This window comes from Triturus cristatus, chromosome 5_1, assembly GCF_964204655.1.
Source record: "Triturus cristatus chromosome 5_1, aTriCri1.1, whole genome shotgun sequence".
Classification (NCBI taxonomy): domain Eukaryota; kingdom Metazoa; phylum Chordata; class Amphibia; order Caudata; family Salamandridae; genus Triturus; species Triturus cristatus.
Window position 1 is genome coordinate 194,861,709 of NC_140587.1, and position 20,898 is coordinate 194,882,606.

General features: G+C 51.8%; 1 protein-coding gene across 1 annotated transcript in view; it reads right to left on the reverse strand.

Moving 5' to 3' along the window:
* Positions 1-20,174, reverse strand: part of ADGRB1 (adhesion G protein-coupled receptor B1) — a 466,033-nt gene extending 445,859 nt beyond the window's left edge. The window contains exon 1 of the mRNA XM_085604813.1: positions 19,671-20,174. The gene's annotated coding sequence lies outside the window, so the exon portion shown is untranslated. The remainder of the gene's footprint in view (positions 1-19,670) is intronic.
* Positions 20,175-20,898: the final 724 nt, after the last annotated feature.

Consider the following 20,898-nt stretch of genomic DNA (forward strand, 5'->3'; position numbering starts at 1 on the left):
GGTTTCAGAGAGCTGTACAGCATGAAAGTAAAGGGTAAATATACCAGAGGGTACAAATGTGGAAGAACAACAAAGTCATTATTAGGACGTAAGCGGACATTCGTTAATGTCTGGGAAGGTTGCATCTTCATCGGGGGAGGAATCTGTTCATTAGTAGTTCCTTTCCTTTTCGTTTGAAGAGGGAAGTCGAGGGATTGGATCTGGTATCAGGAGGAAGAGAGTTCCACATTTTAGAGGCGATTCTGGGAAGTAACACTTGTAGGTTTCTGGACTTTTCAGGACTTCCGTAGAAGGGAGTCAGTGCTTCGTAAAGTTCTATTCTCGCCTGATAGGCCGAGTTTCTTGGCCAGGTAAGTTGGAGTGTTGCGGTGAAGAGCTTTATGAGTCAAGCAAGTGATTTTTAGATGGATCTTTGCCAGGTCGGGTAGCCAGTTCAGCGCTTTGAGGTCTGGGGTGATGTGATTACTTTTTTTAGCCTCTGATGAGTCGGGCCGCTGCGTTAAAGATTGCCTTTAGGAGTACCAGTTTTGCTTTAGGTGGTCCAATGAGGGTGGCGCTGTCGTAATCTAGTTTGGAGATCACTAGCGCTTGAACCTCTGGCTTGAGATCTGCAGTCGGAATGAAAGGCTTTAACTTCCTTAGAGTGTGCAGTTGGTTGTTGCTGCCCCTGATGGCAGAGTTGATGTGACCCTACATAGAAAGGAGATTGTCCAAGATTATTACTAGAGACTCTGATGAGGTTATGATGTGTGGGCCACAGTTCAAGGCTATTAGATGTCAGAGCCATTCGTTGAGGTTAGGAGCGTGGTTGGTTGGAGAGATTAGGAGGAATTCAGTTTTGAGTGCATTCAGTTTGAGGTGGTGTCGAGTCAGCCAATGTTGAGTTTTGGTCGGGGGTATTGAGGATGCTGATGTCTTCTGCAGAAGCGACGTTCATGCAGAGTTGAGTATCATCAGCATACATATGGTATGAGATGCTTGAGAGCCTGAGGGGTTCAGTCAAGGGTTCCATGAGCATGTGAAGTGGGTGGGCGAGTGTGAAGAGCCTCCAGGGACGCCAGTTGTGACTGGCATCTGGATAGATAGATCATGGTTGATCAAAACTCTTTGAGATCTGTTGTGTGGGAATGAGGAAACCATATTAAGATGGTACCGGAGAGGTTCATCCTGCATTCTAGGATGTTCATATGGTTCTCGTGATTAGCTATGTCAAACGCAGCTGACAGATCGAGTAGGATTAATAATTATGATTCATTCTGTTCGAAAAATCTCAGAGCTTCGGCGACAATATGTACTAGGGCAGTTTTGGTACTGTGGCCCAGCCTGAAACCAGATTGGCATTAGTTAAGTAGTTGGAATTGCTTTATGTGATTGCATGGTTGTCGGTGTATGCATCTTTCTAGGATCTTGGCCAGAGTTACGATATTGGAAATAGGCCGGTAGTTGTCAGGATCTGACTGGTCGGTGTTGGTTTTTTTTAAATATAGGGGCAACCTGGCCACTTTTTAGACAATCTGGTTTGGAGCCTTTTGTTAGAGAAACATTGATAATCCTGGTCCATAAGGGAAGCAGGGAGTGTTTGATCTCGCTGAGAAGTTTTACGGGTATGGCGTTGTTGATGTGGTTAAAATTTTTCAGACAAAATATTCGTTTTAAGATGTCAGATTCGACAAGAGTTTTAAAGATGGACCAAGAGGTAAAGATTTTTAGTGTAAGGAAGGGGCTTTCAGGGTGCTCTCCCTGAAATATGGGGGAGCAAGGTGGAGGGGCATTGATAGATAAGAGCTTTACAGTGTTTAGGAGATCAGTGTCAATTAGTTTTCTTGAAAAAGAAGAAAACAAATACTTCGCAACTGAGCATTTTGGAGATCAGTGTCAATTAGTTTTGTTTTACCGACAAAGAAGGAAACAAATACACTGCAACTGGGTGTAGTTACATTCCCAGATGAAAGGAGATTACATTTCCTCTTAGTTTGATTTTTGACAGTTTCAACAGTTTCTTGGGATGGTTAGTTGTTTGAAGAATGATGCTTTGGAGGTTCTGATGAGCCTGCTGTGTGCTTTCCTTCTCTGTCTCAGTAGACTGAGGTTAGTTAGAGAGGGGGAGATTCTCCATGTTCTTTCTGCTGATCTCAGCGAGCGGCGTTCTTCATTAAGGCTGTAATGGAACCACGGGTTCGATGTTTTGATCTGGGCTCTTTTTAATAGTTTGGGAGCAATGACGTCCATGATGTCGGATATGGTAATGATCTGTGAGGTCTTGCGTGTCTGAGATGTTAGTGGGTGTAGATAGAATGTTGTTACTGACAGCAGTGGCCATGAGAGGGTTGATATTTCTGGTGTTTCTGAACCAACGTTGGGCTTCTTTTGTTCCCCTTTGCCAATTTGGGCCACCAGGTACATAACATATCATATCTCAACACTGGCCGGTTGTGGTCAGTTATCTCTGGTGCCCAGGGGAAATTGGGCCCTCACGGATAGGATTTGTGGTACTGGACCATCGTCATAGACCCACCCGTCTCTTAAGAATGGTTGGAGACGGTGAAGGCTTTTGGGCTCAGTGGGGTCCAGGACACCCGATGTTAGGGTTTCAGCCAGCGGGGGATTTCCAAGCAGCTGCGTCCCTTCATCTTAAAATTCATGGTTCAAAGTGTCTTCTGCTGTTCTGTCCCTGTAGGATCAGGGTGCCTTTTAAATGCGTTTGTGAGCGCCAAGTAGCAAAACAAAACTTGGAATTCTGGTGCGTGCGCTCAGGGAGTGTGATATATGTGATCTGCTGCTTGGCATAAGTTGCTGGACCAAGACATCATTTGGGGTAGAGGTCAAAAGGTTAGAGGGCGGAAATATGCCCTAAAAAGCAGACAATAATGGGGTTCTAAAGCAAGACCCGAGGGCAGCATATACTCACACATAGAACACAAATGGGAGGACGGCCATCAGCTGCGTTTATATTACTGATTGTCGTGAGGTCCATTCAGAACACCAAGCCTTCTCTAGTCGCTGTGTATCCTGAGCCTAAGTGCTATGAGGCTGTGGTCAGGTGTTTGCAGCGCTTTACAAAACCGCCAAAGAAAGTAAATAAAATAAAAATAAGAGTATGGGGTCAGATGTTAGCATGCTATGGTACATTATCATCCTTTTAATACCACCTCTCCCTTTTACTAGCCCCGCCAAGTGAGTCATAGACATGTAGAACAGGCACTAGTAATAAAAGCAAATTGTGAGATAATAAGGACTTGCAAACTCTGCTGAGAACTAGGATTAGTAATGTCTTCTTCGTACATCACACCAACACACAGATAAGTGTCCTTTTTACATCACACACAACGTTATATACAGCAACATCTACCGTCTGATTTCAAGTTGTGAGGTTACCTCAATCCATGCCATCATAACAAACAATTTCAAATGGCAGAGGCTTCAGCTACAAAGTATTGCAATCAGGTGTTTAATCTAGTTAGTTCAATTGCTGCAAACCAAGACTACATCACCCAGAATGCATTAGGTACTCACCCCAAAGCCCAAGTATGATGACATGAAATGAGGTGGGCACCATAGTTTCAAGCAACACACGGGCACTCAAGCGGGTCCCCCTGATGACACTTGACTTAGGTGGAGGGGTGCGGCTAGAACAAGGGGTACTCGCAAACATTTTTCCAAGGGTCAAAAAGTTTGGTCTGTGGCTACATTGATGCAAGCAGGGTGGAAGTTGGGGTGGGGGGAGTGTAAGGCAGGTGTAGCGGGAGTCTAGTGGCTGAATTGCACAATGTGAAACCAGTAAACCTGGGATCAATCCTGGCTTTTCACATGACCAAACTGTATGATCCTGGGCAAATGTTTTATTTTACTTTCTCTCATTTGTCTTTATTATCATATATAAGAGGACTTCGAAATACATGACTTCCGGATGTGCACTGTATGAAACCTTCTCCTGTGTTTTGATTTAATAAACTATAATGTTGTCCATGTAAAATAGCAACCAGGCCACCCAAAGGGTGCACATAACAACTGACTTAACTCCTAGTTCACTACTGGCATTGTTGTCAGGGTGGTTTTGGGTAACAAATGTTTCTATATTTATGTTCAAAATATTTGTACTTCTTTTTTGCAAGAAATCTTTAAAACAAAGGTGTTCCTATAGAATTACAGTGCTCCTAAATTTAGCAGGTGAAGGACACCATAGCTACTTCCTTTCTTTAACTTCAATTCTCCTGAAAATAAAGTCTTGCTCTTTTATTTAACATTTTCTTAATGTTAGTGCTGAGTTGAGTTCACAGCAGCCAGTGCTGCTGTTGACCAGGGGCTGCATGTAAAGGTCAGGAGGGCCGCATGCGGCCCGAGGCCTACTGTGAGTATCACTGGGCTGGACAGACTGTGCTGGTAGGGCTGCATACCATTGATGTATGGGGAGGGCTCAGACAGCCAGTGGGGTGTGTAGAGGAGATTGAAAGCTGTGGGGATATGAACCGGTTAATCTCTGTGGCCGGATAGGATTAGGGCAGCTGTAACTGGCTGTGGGGCAGCCATCTTGTGCCATTCTGCAGTGTGTGACACGACCTCAGCATTCTTCAGATGGGCTATCATAAAAGGTGTGGTCTCCAGCTGAGCAGCACAAGCGAGGGAAATCCATGCCTGGATTTCAGGATATCCAGATAACATAAATGTACATACAATTAATGTAAGTGGAAACCACTTACATTCTCCAGTGGATACAACCTAGCCACTCCTGGAACTTTTTGGGGCACACTTGGTATTGTCTCACACAGGGAATATGAGGTGATCTGGAAACCTATCACCACGTCTTCAACCATAAGCGGTTAGGTCGGGCATCCACTAAATCCATTCCGAGTTTTACCTCCTCCTCAGGGCATGGGAGTCTCACTGCATGCCTGGATCTGTGCTCTTGAGAGTACTTTAGCCCCTAGCGCCTCTGGATGCAACCGCACACACAGTACTGTCGTACAACCAGACAGAACAAACCAAGCTCCCGATGCCACAGATCACACCGCTGGCTGAGCTGTGAACAAGAGAGCTGTCTCTCCCCATTCCATGCTCCAGTGGGAAACCAGAAACATCCCTGTAAAATGCATTACCATCAGCCCCACATGAGACCCTGCAAGATCAGAAAGAGTGTGGTACGCCTCCCCCAGCCAGATGTATCCAGAGGTGTGGGTGGGTTCGTCCCCAGTTTCTACTTTAAACGGCTGCCAAACAATTCCGTTCACCTCACTGTGGAATGCAGCGGCTAAACAGGCATTGCACTTACAGGCAATTCTGAGGGGGGCTCATTAAATATTCCAACACCTCTGTGTCCGGAACAGTTCCCGGAGCATCAGAGTCACGCCTCTGCACTAGCAGAACTTCCCTAGCGGAGGGCTGCTGGCTGTCCTCGAGCCCACAGGAAAGTGTCCCGGTACCCTGTGAGTCACGCCTCTGCACTAGCAGAACCTCCCTTGCAGAGAGCTGATGACTGTCCTCGAGCCCACATAAAGGTGTCTTGGTACCTGTGAGTCACGCCTCTGCCCTAGCAGATCCTCCCTAGCAGTGGCTGCTGGCTGTCCTCGAGCCCACAGGAAGGTGCCTTGGTACCTGTGAGTCACGCCTCTGCACGAGCAGAACCTCCCTTGCAGAGAGCTGATGACTGTCCTCGAGCCCACACAAAGGTGTCTTGGTACCTGTGAGTCACGCCTCTGCCCTAGCAGATCCTCCCTAGCAGTGGCTGCTGGCTATCCTCGAGCCCACAGGAAAGTGTCCCAGTACCCTGTGTATCACGCCTCTGCACGAGCAGAACCTCCCTAGCAGTGGCTGCTGGCTGTCCTCGAGCCCACATGAAGGTGTCTTGGTACCTGTGAGTCACGCCTCTGCCCTAGCAGATCCTCCCTAGCAGTGGCTGCTGGATGTCCTCGAGCCCACAGGAAGGTGTCTTGGTACCTGTGAGTCACGCCTCTGCACGAGCAGAACCTCCCTTGCAGAGAGCTGGTGACTGTCCTCGAGCCCACATAAAGGTGTCTTGGTACCTGTGAGTCACGCCTCTGCCCTAGCAGATCCTCCCTAGCAGTGGCTGCTGGCTGTCCTCGAGCCCACAGGAAGGTGTCCCGGTACCCTGTGTATCACGCCTCTGCACGAGCAGAACCTCCCTTGCAGAGAGCTGATGACTGTCCTGGAGCCCACATAAAGGTGTCTTTGTACCTGTGAGTCACGCCTATGCCCTAGCAGACCCTCCTGGCAAGGCACCAACAAGGACTTGGCACCCTGCAACTATGGCGATTGTGCTGGTCCTTGATGCCGGAGAGGGGCGGGGCTGGTGACGGCACCTGTGACATGTCCGGCACCAGCCCCCACTTTCATTCCTGGTTGGGTGTTGATTTGGATGCCCCAGGAAGCACTTAAGTGCTTCCGGGCAGGGGAGGCAGATCGTGATCCGGATTCTGCCGGTCAGGGGTAGCCTTTAGGGCCGCCTTTAAAAGGGGCTGATGAGCTGCGGGGCGGTCTTTTCCTTCGCCGCTCCACTTGTCCTCTGCATCGGCTCTTGCTCCGGCTACGCGCCGGATATTTTCTTCTTTTGCCCACCCACCATCACTTGAGGCGGCATGCAGATTGGTTGCATTGTTTGTATCTTGTATCACAGGTTGTCTAAAAGTCTTTCTTTTCAGGTGATAATCTTTTTTAAGGCAGTCTTTATGGTATATATATATAACAAAGATTTTCTCTTACAGGGCAGCATCATTGTCTTATTTTATGCTATGGAATCCTTGGTCTGTGGTAAGGTCATGATTGGTGAGGCATTTTACAGTCCTTAGTAATCATTACCATTTGTTCATGGGGATACCTGGGGGGGACAGTGGTCTCTCATGGAACTCCAGGGGGCGCTTAAGACCAGTAGGCTGGAGGGTGGGGAAGTTCCACTTCCAGTAGGCCTTTGGGTTAATTCCCGCACAGGCGCCTGGGCGCCAAGTTGGCATAACAGTGCAGCCCCTTGGGGGAAGTATTTGAGGCCTTAGGGCAGGGCTTTAAGTGGGATGAAAAAACTGGGGGGGTCTCTAAAAGGAGCATGGTCAATGTAACTAAGGGTGTGGCTTAAAACACGTAACCTAAAATCTGTGCTGAGCATAGTTTGCCGCCCAGCTTGTATTTTGCTATTTCTGTCATTGCATCCAGATATATAATACAACAAGTAACATCCTACCTACACCAAGTCAGGGCTATAGGCTTTGTCAATGGTTGTTAGTTGCATAAGATAAATAAGCAGCGACTATGGCTTGTATATAATATTGAAAATGCTTCCACTTAAAGCCCTGGTGACACCACGGCAATGTTGCTGCTCCTGCGTTTCAAAAAGAGAACGTTAAGTCCAGAGAGAACATGACTCTCTTGGATTTCCCTTCCCCTGCAACGCTCGTCTGGCATGACGTCATGGGGCAACTTCTCCACTAGTGAGAAGTGAGCAGTGTGAGCACGTGCACATTGATGTGCCTGCTGTCACTGCAGTCCGAATAAAACTGACCGGCTATGCCAGGGCACAAAACAGAGCCCGAAAGAAACCCGCTTTGAGGCCCCCGTTAAACTGTCTGTGCTCAGCACCGGTGAGACCCGGCCCACTTAAAACCGTGGCATAGGGGGTGCCGGAGGAAGGTAACCTTTCTGGGCAACCGGGCCTCCTGCGCAAGGTCACTCCAGTGAGAGGGGTGTACCTAGCACGTAGTTGGACGAGTTATGACCTTGCTCGTGGGCTCATTCGGGATCCGCAGAAAACAGGATGTACATCATTTAGTTTTAGGTTAGGAGTGGCTATGTGTTAGACACTATATTAAGGTTAGCCTTCCATAAACAAATGTAAATACATTGTTTACAGAATTTGGTTTGGTGTATGAAGATTCAGGACTGTTTGGCGTATTTTCTGTGCATGTAAATATATAAAAATGTTTTTAATATGTTTATCATTTAATAAAATACAGCCGGGGTTGTACCGACCCCTAACCCAAGACAGTTGTGGCTTCACCGTTTTTCTATTCCGCGGGGGAGAATGGCAGGGTTAGTGGTCTCCGTGGGTGCTCTTGGCCTGGGAGTAGATGTCAGTTGGGGGTGGGGACTCAGCAATACCTGCCCATATTATCATAGGGCTGCTGACTGTCCTGGAGACCACAGGAAGGTGTCCTGGTACCTGTGAATCACGTCCCTGCACTAGCAGAACCTCCCTAGCAGAGGGCTGCTGGCTGTCCCCGAGCCCACAGGAAAGTGTCCTGGTACCTGTGAGTCACGCCTCTGCACTAGCAGAACTTCCCTAGCAGAGGGCTGCTAGCTATCATCGAGCCCACGGGATGGTGCCCTGGTACCCTTTGTATCACACCTCTGCACCAGCAGAACCTTCCTACAGAGGGCTGCTGGCTACCCTTGAGCTCACAGGAAGGTGTCTTGGTACCTGTGAGTCACGCATCTGCACTAGCAGAACTTCCCTAGCAGAAGGCTGCTGGTTATCCTCGAGCCCACAGAAAGGTGCCCTGGTACCCTGTGTATCACTTCTCTGTACTAGCAGAACCTCCTTCGCAGAGGGCTGCTGGCTGTCCCCGAGCCCACATGAAGGCGTTCTTCTACCTGTGAATCACGCCTCTGCCCTAGCAGAGGGCTGTTGACTGACCTGGAGCCCACAGGAAGGTGCCCTGGTACTCTGTGTATCATGTCTCTGCACTAGCAGAACCTCCTTAGCAGAGGGCTGCTGGCTGTCCTGGAGCCCACAGGAAGGTGTCTTGGTACCTGTGAATCACGCCTCTGCACTAGCAGAACTTCCCTAGCAGAGGGCTGCTGGCTATCCGCGAGCCCACAGGAAGGTGCCCTGGTACCCTGTGTATCACGTCTCTGCACTAGCATAACCTCCCTAGCAGAGGGCTGCAGACTGTCCTGGAGCCCACAGGAAGGCGTCCTTGTATATGTGAATCACGCCTCTGCCCTAGCAGAACCTCCTTAGCAGAGGGCTGCTGGCTGTCCTGGAGCCCACAGGAAGGTGTCCTGGTACCTGTGAATCACGTCTCTGCACCAGCAGAACCTCCCTAGCAGGGGACTGCTGGTTGTCCCCGAGTCCACAGGAAGGCGTCCTTGTACATGTGAATTACGCCTCTGCCCTAGCAGAACCTCCCTAGCAGAGGGCTGCTGGCTGTCCCCGAGCCCACAGCAAGGCGTCCTTGTACATGTGAATCACGTCTCTGCACTAACAGAACCTCCCTAGCAGACGACTGCTGGCTGTCCCCGAGTCCACAGGAAGGCGTCCTGGTACCTGTGAATCACGTCTCTGCACCAGCAGAACCTCCCTAGCAGAGGACTGCTGGCTGTCCCCGAGTCCACAGGAAGGCGTCCTGGTGCCCCGTCTGACCAGTACAACCATCAGGAAGGTGTGCAGCAACGGAGCCAGCGCTGCCACCTGCCAGGGTTCTGCCGGAAGTGACCATGTTTGCATTTGCAGCTAGTCTGGGTTTTCGTTTGTCCCTGGAGATTTTAAGAGCTGCCTGTTTAGTGAAAGAGAGGGAGAGGCCACAGTCCTCGCTGCCAACACTGCATCTGAGGGACAGTCAGCACTGCCTGTACCGCTGGGAGTAGCTGCTAGAAGACGATCCGCCCCACATTCCTTTCAGCCCCAGCAGCCAATCAGGGGAAACGAAATGACACTCTGAAGCGAATGTCACAAACTGGATTAAACATGTGAAAATAGTCTGAGATATGAAAGAATTTGTTTTATGCATGTTTGTATTGTGCATAAGTATGCTCGTGTTCGACATTTACATAGCATGTCATTGTTTTTTAACTTAAATATTACGTGCCAACGACTGCATGGCTCATTGTGTACAGCCTGAGAAGAATGTTCATCAGTTATCCCTCCGAGGAGTCACACGTATGTTATATGTAGATGTTGACAAGAAATTATTTGTGCCGCTAGAGGCCCCCTCCTACTGAGATATTTCACTAGGTTCCACATTCAGGTTACTCGCAGTGCTACGAAGTCAGATTCATGTGTTTAACCGCTGTAAACAGTGAACAGTTTATCACATAGCATTAAACGTCTGCACCTTCTCTGAGCCAGCCAAGTAGTGTGACCAGTATTATAACATGACAGTTGAAAGGTGTGTGCACATCTCTGTGGCAGGCACATTAGCCCACTACGCTATTTTACCAAAGCTTACACTGAGCCTGCAGACGTAGCTCTGCAGGCTGGCCTGGCCGGTTAATCCACCAACAGCTGAGGTGTAAGGGCAGCCAAAAGGACGCGTTTGCAGATATTTTGTGTGGCCACCTCAGCCTTTCATGCTTCTAGCGTTGACAAATTAGGCGCCACTTTATTGGGAAATAACTCCTATTATTAACAGGGCTGGTACACTCAGACCGTGATAAGAAATGCTCTGAAAGTAAAGTACAAGTGCGTGCGTGCGTGAACGCAACCTAAGTATGTTTCTACGAGCAAAGGGACGTTGCGTGCTGCGTGCAGCTGACTCCCTCATTTGACGTGAAAAGACTCCTTAGCGCGCGCGTTTCATCGAGTCGCGGCTCCGGATCCAGGCGCAGCCCCACAGTACAGAGCCCCGAAGGATAACCATGCGACTAGCGACCCCTGGCTGCAGCTCTGGCGCACTGCACCCACCGTCCACGCAGCACCCAGGCGGGGAGCACATCAATTGCCAGAAACGAGCACTTTTCGAGGTGGGGGCCTTCACTGAAGTTAACGAACCCCGTGACTGCCCACGGGCGGGACTCTGCTCCAGGGAGCACGGCACACAGCCTGGTGAGGCTCCCGCCCAGGAGGGCGGGTGAAGCTGGCCCCATGCCAGTGCTTGGCCTGGCTCTTCTTGCAGGCGGTTCCTGGATGTGCTCTGCTGCTCTCTGGACCCGACCAGCGGCATTGGTTCACTTTCAAACCGTGGCTGCTTGAGGCAGCTAGAAAAGCTAGGTGAGTCCTGGTTAATCTCGTGCCAATGACAGCGCCCGGAAGCAACCGAAAGGCCTCACTTGGCGCTATGACACATGCCCTAAAAAATACATTGTATTGTATTGTAATTGCATTTATGTAGCGCTTACTACCCCCGACGAGGCGTCGAAGAGCTTGAGAAAGGGATTCAGCATTATAAACCACAATAGACAACGGTGTAAACAGTATCGCTTGGCACACACAATGGTTTTCAGCTACATACATTGTTGTCTGACTGTCGTTATTAGCCTGCTTTATTAAAGTGGTATTTAACATACAAAAAAACTTGTACGGAGCGGCGCTTCCTCACATGACCCTTTCATTCTCGAGTTCACGCAGTGCTAGGTCAGAGACTGTCAACGCTGTCTGTTAGGGGCTCCCCTAGGGTTTAAAAGGCGTTACCCCTCACGCCACTGAGGAGTGGGGGGTCGCTCGATTTACTATGGGTTCCACTTCCAGGAGACGGTGCGCCCTGGCCGGCTCTCCGTACGCTCCATGGAGGTGGATTCACCAAGTCTGTGTAGTGTCATTTTATTGAGTGTGGGGGGGGGGGGGGGGGGGGTCCTCCTGTATTTATTTCCGCTCTGAGGTTAGTCGCTGTAAGCCACGCACCTGACCACTTTCCTCTATAACGAGAGCCAAATGGCCCCTTCGCTCCGGCGCAACAGCCCCCGGGGGAGACGCCGGGATTTGCAATCCTGCAAGGATCATATATTTCGAATTGCGGCGCGGATTTTCAATTTGTGCTGATTTACAAGGGGGTGGGAGGCCTGGCGCGGTCGGCTGGGCCTTGGCTCGCCTCCTCCGGGGCTGGGAAGAGCGGAGGGAGGCAGTCACTGACCCTTCTCTAACGGGGGCCGGGCAGGCTGTTTCTTTCACGTGGGAGCCCAGAGCAGAGTGCCGCGAGCCGCACTTGAAGTTCACACTGCAGCGCTTCTGGGAGCAGCCAAGCAGGTGCACCCCTCCCCCCACAGGCCCGAACACAGGGCTTTGTGTGTTCGCCATGAATCTGCCAATTCACCCACAGTGAAAGGGGCATAAATAACCGCAGACCGCCGGGATGCATTACAACCCCCGTACAGGATTAGAAAAGGTTGGTTTCCACAGTGTATCATCGCGCGGGGAGGAGGGTCCGGACCTGGTGCTAACCCCAGCTCACCCATTTTACACATTGGGTGATCTTGAGCTAATTACTCACCGACCTATCTCTGGGCAAAACTGCAGCGCTTCGGAAAAAAAAGTCTTAATTCAGGCCTGAAGCGCTATGCAAGTAGGCGGCCATTTACACTTCCAGCCGGAATATGTACATCGAAGCTGACAACATCGGGAAGCTGCCCTCGGCCCCTTTCGCAGATAAGACTCGATCGACCTGACACACCTGAAGGGTCATGACCCTATTCACCGGGGCTACCAAGCTGACCGATTGAAAACGGTTCCCCTACTGCCATAAAGGTTCGGGCGTTGAATGAACTGCCACGGGAACAGCGCGAGGGGATTGCTAGCTGCCCTCTGACCTTAGACACTGACCGTCTTTACGTTTTTAGTTAACAGATTGTTTTCCTGTAAAAATGTAACTGTCCCTTTAGCTATCATGTGTAACAGGTTGAGGGAATTGTGCATCAGGAGGCGGTGGGGTCGTTTGGGGGGTAGGGTTTGGGGCGCCAGTTTGTGTTTCATTGAAGCTGGCCTGACGCCCCCTGCAGCCTCGAGAGAGAGCTCCTGGGGCCAGGGTGGGTGAGTGGGTGACCCACCCAGGGGTCATATGTGTGCTCCGTCCCAGCATGCCACCCAGACAGTGGCGTAACAAAACCTGAGGGGGCCCCTGCAAAGTGCATGGAGGGCCAGCCTCCCCCCCCCCCCTCTTCCCACGCCTCAGACGCAGTCAGGAGCTCAAGGGCCCGTGCACAGTACCGGTGGCGGGCCCCCCCTGAAAGAGGACACCATTGGCTAATGTTACGTGAACTGCACCCAGAGAAGATGCAGCCGGGTCAAAGGCGGGGCGTGGAGTAGAGGGGGCTGCCAAGGGGGCGGGAGAAAGAGCAGGGATGGGGGTTGAATAGGCTGGAGGGCAGACTCTTTGCAAGGGAGAAAGAGGCGCAGAAGGTCGGGCCCTCATAGGGGTGCTGAAGGGGTGAGAACTGATGCGGTGCAGATGAACTGAAACGAGATGGGGTACAGAGGAAATACAAGCAGGCGGGGTTCAGATGGATTGGCGTTGAAATGGGTGCACTTGAGTGAGAAAATACTCTATTGCATTAACGTATTACAGCCACGGCAATACTAACAACACCCAAAAAAAATCCAATAAAGAAAACATCTCAGGTGGCATGTGGAATTTTGACTGATGGGTGTATTGATTTTTCGGGAAAAAGGGGTGCAGTTGGCGAGGCAATAAAGGGGGTACACCCGCAGAAGCATTGATAATACAAGGGATGCACACGGGCTGGTTAAAGCTAGCGGGTGGATTGGTACTGTTGCGGGGGGTAGTTGAGCGGCAGGTGGGATGCAGGTAGATTGATGAAAAGGTGACGTGTTGCACGTGCATCCGCTAAAGTATCAGGGCAGGCGGACTGATAAAAAATGGGGTGCAGGTGGAGTGGTAAACACGGGGCTCAGTTGCATTGGTGATAACGGGGTGCAGACGGACTGGCGTAGGAAGAGGTGTCGAGGAATCGTTAACATAAGGGGTGCAGGTGAAAAGGTGACAGCTGGGGGGACCCATGCCCGGTGCAGCCGGATTACAAACAGGGGACTTGCTGGGGTGGAAAGGAGCTGGCATCACAGGGGCACACATGGTTTTGGGGTGTATGAGGTGCGCCTGAATTGGGAATACTTGGGGTGGTAAAGTGTTTGACTGCAGGGGGGCCCACACTGTGGTCTGAGAGACAAGACGCGTCCAGACGGGGTGCCCTACGAAGAGGGGTAGAGGAGTTTGGGAAGGGCCATGGGGGCATGGCAGGGAAGGTTCATTCACAATGAATTAAGAGGGTACAGCCAGTGCCTCTGATTGGAACACGGGTCACTCTGAATGCACCTGGCACACGAGAGGGCAGTGCCCAGGGAGAGGGGATGGAGCACCCCGGAATGAGGAAATGAAATCATGTGGCACACTCATGGAGGAAAGTCTTGGCTGCAAAGAGGCAGGATGGCAGCCTGGGGTGTCGTGGCACATGGGGGCAGACGGGTGGCACCGAACGGAGGGAAGTGTGTGCCACTGAATACGAAGGTCGCCCTTAGTGGCACAGATAAACTGGGTGGTTTGATAGAGGGCGAATTGGGTGGCGTTGATTGGGAAGGTGGAATGGGTGGCACTCAGGGGGTTCGTACGTGGTATTGGGGTAGGGTGTTTGCAGGTCTGGGAGCGAATATGGAGGGGGTGTAGATGGTTGGCATAGAATGGAAGGAGGTGTATAAAGGCGAGATTGAATTGGAAGGGATACATGGGTGGCACTGAATTGGAATGAGGGATGGATGGGGGTATGTAATGGAGAGGAAATTCACGCGTGGCACCGACTGGGACGAGGGGCAGATATATGACACGCAGAGGACCGAGGACACGCAGGGGTACGGCATGAAATAGACTGGAGGGGCGGGTCTGTGACGTTTGATGTGGGAGAGTGGTCGAAGAGTGGCATTAAACGGAGAGTACGGGTATGTGTGCGGCATTGCACCAGGAGGGGTGGTACATGTGTGGCACTGAATCAGGAGGAAGTGTAGGCATGTGGGCTTCAATAAAGTGGGGTGCTCGCGGTGGGGTATTGAATGTGCAGGGAGGGTAGACCCGTGACGCTGAATATATGGGAGCAGTAGTTTGTGGCATTGAAGCCGACGAATAGGTGGATGGTACAGCGGATGGCACGTTAACCCTTGGGGAGGGGAGATGTGTGGCACTGAAGGTGAAGGATGGGTAGGTCTGAGATAGTGAAGGTGAAGGAAGGGTAGGTCTGAGGTAGTGAAGGTGAAGGATGGGTAGGTCTGAGATAGTGAAGGTGAAGGATGGGTAGCTGAGTGACACTGAAGGTGGAGGAGAGATTTGTGGTATAGAAGGCTGGGTATGTGTGTGGTAGTGAAGGTGGAGGATGGGTAGGTGTGTGATGCTGAAGGCAGAGTATGGGTAGGTGAGTGACACTGAAGATGGAGGAGAGATGCGTGGCACTGAAGGTGAAGGATGGGTAGGTGAGTGACACTGAAGGTGGAGAAGAGATGTGCGGTATAGAAGGCTGGGTATGTGTGTGGTACTGAAGGTGGAGGATGGGTAGGTCTGAGGTAGTGAAGGTGAAGGATGGGTAGGTGAGCGGCACTGAAGGTGGAGGAGCGATTTGTGGTATAGAAGGCTGGGTATGTGCGTGGTAGTGAAGGTGGAGGATGGGTAGGTCTGAGGTAGTGAATGTGAAGGATGGGTAGGTCTGAGGTAGTGAAGGTGAAGGATGGGTAGGTGAGCGGCACTGAAGGTGGAGGAGAGATTTGTGGTATAGAAGGCTGGGTATGTGTGTGGTAGTGAAGGTGGAGGATGGGTAGGTCTGATGTAGTGAAGGTGAAGGATGGGTAGGTCTGAGGTAGTGAAGGTGAAGGATGGGTAGGTGAGTGACACTGAAGGTGGAGGAGCGATTTGTGGTATAGAAGGCTGGGTATGTGTGTGGTAGTGAAGATGGAGGAAGGGTAGGTCTGATGTAGTGAAGTTGAAGGATGGGTAGGTCTGAGGTAGTGAAGGTGAAGGATGGGTAGGTGAGTGACACTGAAGGTGGAGGAGAGATTTGTGGTATAGAAGGCTGGGTATGTGTGTGGTAGTGAAGGTGAAGGATGGGTAGGTGAGCGGTACTGAAGGTGGAGGAGAGATTTGTGGTATAGAAGGCTGGGTATGTGTGTGGTAGTGAAGGTGGAGGATGGGTAGGTCTGAGGTAGTGAATGTGAAGGATGGGTAGGTCTGAGGTAGTGAAGGTGAAGGATGGGTAGGTGAGCGGCACTGAAGGTGGAGGAGAGATTTGTGGTATAGAAGGCTGGGTATGTGTGTGGTAGTGAAGGTGGAGGATGGGTAGGTATGATGTAGTGAAGATGAAGGATGGGTAGGTCTGAGGTAGTGAAGGTGAAGGATGGGTAGGTGAGTGACACTGAAGGTGGAGGAGAGATTTGTGGTATAGAAGGCTGGGTATGTGTGTGGTAGTGAAGGTGGAGGATGGGTAGGTCTGAGGTAGTGAAGGTGAAGGATGGGTAGGTCTGAGGTAGTGAAGGTGAAGGATGGGTAGGTGAGTGACACTGAAGGTGGAGGAGAGATTTGTGGTATAGAAGGCTGGGTATGTGTGTGGTAGTGAAGGTGGAGGATGGGTAGGTCTGAGGTAGTGAAGGTGAAGGATGGGTGGGTGTGTGATGCTGAAGGCAGAGTATAAGTAGGTGAGTGACACTGAAGGTGGAGGAGAGATGTGTGGCACTGAAGGTGAAGGATGGGTAGGTGAGTGACACTGAAGGTGGAGGAGAGATTGGTGGTATAGAAGGCTGGGTATGTGTGTGGTAGTGAAGGTGGAGGAAGGGTAGGTCTGAGGTAGTGAAGGTGAAGGATGGGTAGGTGAGTGACACTGAAGGTGGAGGAGAGATTTGTGGTATAGAAGGCTGGGTATGTGTGTGGTAGTGAAGATGGAGGAAGGGTAGGTCTGAGGTAGTGAAGGTGAAGGATGGGTAGGTCTGAGGTAGTGAAGGTGAAGGATGGGTAGGTGAGTGACACTGAAGGTGGAGGAGAGATTTGTGGTATAGAAGGCTGGGTATGTGTGTGGTAGTGAAGGTGGAGGATGGGTAGGTGTGTGATGCTGAAGACAGAGTATAGGTAGGTGTGTGACACTGAAGGCGGAGGAGAGATGCGTGGCACTGAAGGCTGGGTATGTGGTGTGGTAGTGTGGTAGTGAAGGTGGAGGTGGATGGGAATGTGTGTGACACTGAAGGTGGCAGACCGGCAGTTGTGGTATTGAAAGTGTGGAAGGACGATGTGTGTCACTGAAGGTGGTGGGGGAAATGCGTGGCATTGAAGGTAGAAAGTGGGTGGATGAGTGGCACTGAATGATCAGACTGGATTGATGTGTGACACTGAAGGTGGAAGAGAAATATGTGGTATTGAAGATGGAAGAATGTGTCATGTGTGGCACCGAAAGTGAAGAGGAAAATGTGTGGCAATGAAAGCGGAGGCTGGGTGGCACTGAATATGAAGAATGGGTTGAATTGTGGCACCGAAGGTGGAGCCTGGCTTGTTGCCTGGCACTGGGTATAGAAGGAGCATAGATATGTGGACGATGGATAGATGCCTGACACCAAAGGCGGAGGGTGGGTGATTGTGTGGCAACGGATATGAAGTATGGATGTGTGGCACTGAAGGCGGAGGCTGGGTGGCCTTGGAACTGGACAACAGATAGATGTGTGGCACTAAAGGCGGAGTGTTGGTGATTCTGTGGCACTGGATATGGAGGTGGGCAGATGTGTGGCACTGAAGGCATACATGGCCAGATGTGTGGCACTGGATATGGAGAATGGTTTGATGTGTGGCAGTAAAGGTGGAGGTGGGCATATGTGTGGCATTGACGTTGAAGAGAACGGACAATAGTTGTGTTAAGGAGGGCTCTAAATTGCCCAACTGAGTGGGGCAGACTTAAGTGAGCGACACTGAGGATGGTTCATTTCAGTGGCATTAACACGGGGTGAGGGGGGCAATAAACGGGGCACTGAAGAGCGAAGGTATTAAATGAGCACGGGCAGTTGGGGCGTGCCCTTGAATGGGCACATATACGGATGGCACGCTGCCATTGAGTGGCATGCATGACAGGTGGCGTGGAGCTGACGTAGGCAGATAGGTGGCATGCAGTTGGCGTGGGTAGATAGGTGGCAGAGAACGGGCATGGCGAGGGCAATGATTGCAGATGGGGCAGACAGGAAATGGCTGGTACGTGAAGGAGATATATAACGTCTTGATCCGATGGTGGCACAGAATGGACAATGGATCGGCATGAAACAGCTGAGGAAGGGGAGGGCGGACTCCCTGTCTGTGCCCAGACCAGCCCCCACCCCCTGTGGATAGAACACCCTGTCATGAAGGAAGGTAGCACCCCCGCCCACTCCCCCACATGCACACATGACAGGTTTGCACCTTGGAGGGTCCAGTGGGGCCTGGGGGTCCAAGGACCGCTTTAGTTAATGAGCTGACCATAAATCACGTAATAGGTGCGTAAGTCCGAAATCCTCTCGCTGAAAATAAGGGTCGAGTGTTTAAGTGTAATTCGTGTCATTGCCGTAGGTAGAACAGCCTAGCCTGGGGTGACACATCTAAGCAGGGCACTTAGAATTGAGGTTTTCTTTCCCCCATTAGGGCTTCTGGGACGTTGGGTGCATGTAGCGCACAATAGGGATCCATCAGTCGCTCGGCACTAGATAAACTTGGCGGAAAGAACAGAGTGCTGCAAATCGCTCCCATGCCCCCCACATGTGCCCACCCGGAGGCTGAGACCGATCCACAGGCACGAACCAGCTCTGTGGCCGCTCCTGTTCACAGAGTGCCCGGTGCCAGCCTGCCCCTTCATAGAAATCACCAGAACGCCTGGACTGCGGGCGACGGGGCACCTCTTCTGATAGGGGGTGGGGGGGGGGGGCATGACCAGCTGGATGAGGTGCACTGGACGGAGAGGGTGTGAGGGGGGTGGGGAGAGGGGGACGGAGGGGTCATGTGTGAGGCATACAATTGAGGTGTAAAATGTATGAGCACAGCCCCTAAAATATGTCCCCCAGTAGCCTCACACGGCGAGCCTCACTCGGAGGTTGAAGACACTGGAGGGAGGTGGGAGGGAGGCATAAGAAGGGGTCAGTGGGAGCTGGACAGGGACGACGGTGTGGGGAAAGAGGCATGGGAGACATTCATGGGGAGAAAGAGAGTTGAGAGAGTGGAGCAAAGGATAGGAGGGCTATTGAAAGGATGAGAGAGAGCGGGTATTCGTCGCAGGCAGTAAGCACGCGCAGATTCATGGGACACCGAATATAAACGTATTTTAAAAAAGTGAGAGGAAACCGCATCCTGGAAGAGGGGGAGAAAGACACGTACATGCTAGACATGCACATACATGCTCACACAAGCACACATATTCACATACACGCTCACACGCACGTGCACCCACACGCAAGCACACTCAGACGCACGGGCACACACACACAAAATATACACTGAGTCCAGTCCTTTCTCTGTTTTGCGTGATAAATGCATTTACCTATAGCCGCACAGGCTTGTCTGAAGCATGCTTCGAGCACGTGTGGCCCCTCACATTCTGAGGCTCTGGCAGCAGTGCTAGCAATTGGCGGGGGGGTGGGGGGGGGGGGGGGTTGAGCGCCTGGCTCAGTAGTTGCCTCCAGATGTTTGCCTCCCCGTAGACTGTATGTATAGCAGACGTGCCCCGGCTCGCTGCACACACCGGCGGGTGCCACTTTACATGTGCCCCTGCCCCCCCCCCCCAGTCGAAGTTCCAAAAACAAGACCACCAGACTGCACTGCCCCCTCCCCCCAATCTCCCGCAGCGCACGGCGACTGCCAGATCTCCCAGAGAGCGGGTGGCTTCCCTGGACGGGTAGAGACCTCCCTGCCTGTAAATGTGACTGAAACAAGCCCCCATCAGAGCGCGGACCCACAGCTGGCACGGAAACCAAGCGCAAAAAGCTCCGAAGAGCCAGGCTGGCAGAGCGAAAAGCACAAAAGTGCCCTTACCTCCTGGAGTTTCCAGACGCCCTCCTTCCCTGCTCGAAATTCCCAAAACGAAGAAAAACCACACAACATCCACAGGCGGATCCTTCCAAAATGTTGGCCACCCCGAGTCCAGTCCGCTAGCCCCGGCGTGCCCTCCTCATGTCTTCCCGCTGGTAGCTCCACGCGAAAGTAAACAGGGACAGGCTCCTTCAGTGGCAGAAACAGCAACTAACAAGCAAAATGTGGCTTTGGGTGGAAATCCGTCAGAGAGCGGCAGGCTGCGGCAGGCTGGGCTTCCAGGCGCGCTATCCGAGCGCTCCTCGCGCGTCCACTGCTCCCCGCCCGGGCTCCTCGGCGCTTTACTCCGCGCTCCTTCGGCGTCTTCGGCGGATCCGGTCCGTGTAGCCAGGGGCTGCGCTAAGAATTACATCAGGCTTTTATAAGCTCCCCAGATCACACATTGGAGTGAGGGAGAGAGAGAGGGGTGGGGGAGCCGGGAGTGGGATAAAATGCGCGCACGCAGCCCCAGACACACACACAGAGTGAGGGAGGATCGGAGCCAGGCGTTGTCACTCGCGCTCGGGAGGCACCTGACTGCAGTGCTGCTGCCCCGCCGCCGCTAGGGGGGAGGGTGGGGGGCTGCAGAGGAGACGCTGGACCCGGAGCCTGGGAGGAGTTTGCCTGCAGCCGCCCTGGCAGCCTGAACTTCTTTTCCTGCGGAGGACCTGGGAGGAGAAATCCGGAGGTGTGTGGGAAGCGGCGCAGGTGCCGGGTGGACTTAGGAAAACCTGTAGCGCCTGCTGGGGCGTCAGCGAAGTGTCTCAGCGCGCCCGGAAGCACACGGAGAAGATTCGAGGAGCTGGAATACTCTAGGCGCTTAGTACTGCAAGGCGCTGATACATGCAGCCACAGTAGACAACGAACTCATCTAGTCAGTGGATTTTCCTAGGTGCTATGTAGTTCATCAGATAGTACCTGCAACCACAGTACACAATGGATTCCTCTAGGGGCTGGATTGTCTTAGGCGCTGGACTTCCCCTGTTAACTTAAAGTTCAAGGAGATGGTAGCTGCTGGCACAATGCATAATGGATTGCTCAGGCACTGGATATCAGTAGGAGCTGGATTTTTCTAGGCACTGCATTCTCGGATGCCATGGATTTATCTATGAATGCTAATCCTCAGAGCACAGGTTCCTGCAAGAAATCTCCGTGTCGGGTCGCTCTTTGCGCTCACTTCTCTAGCCGCATG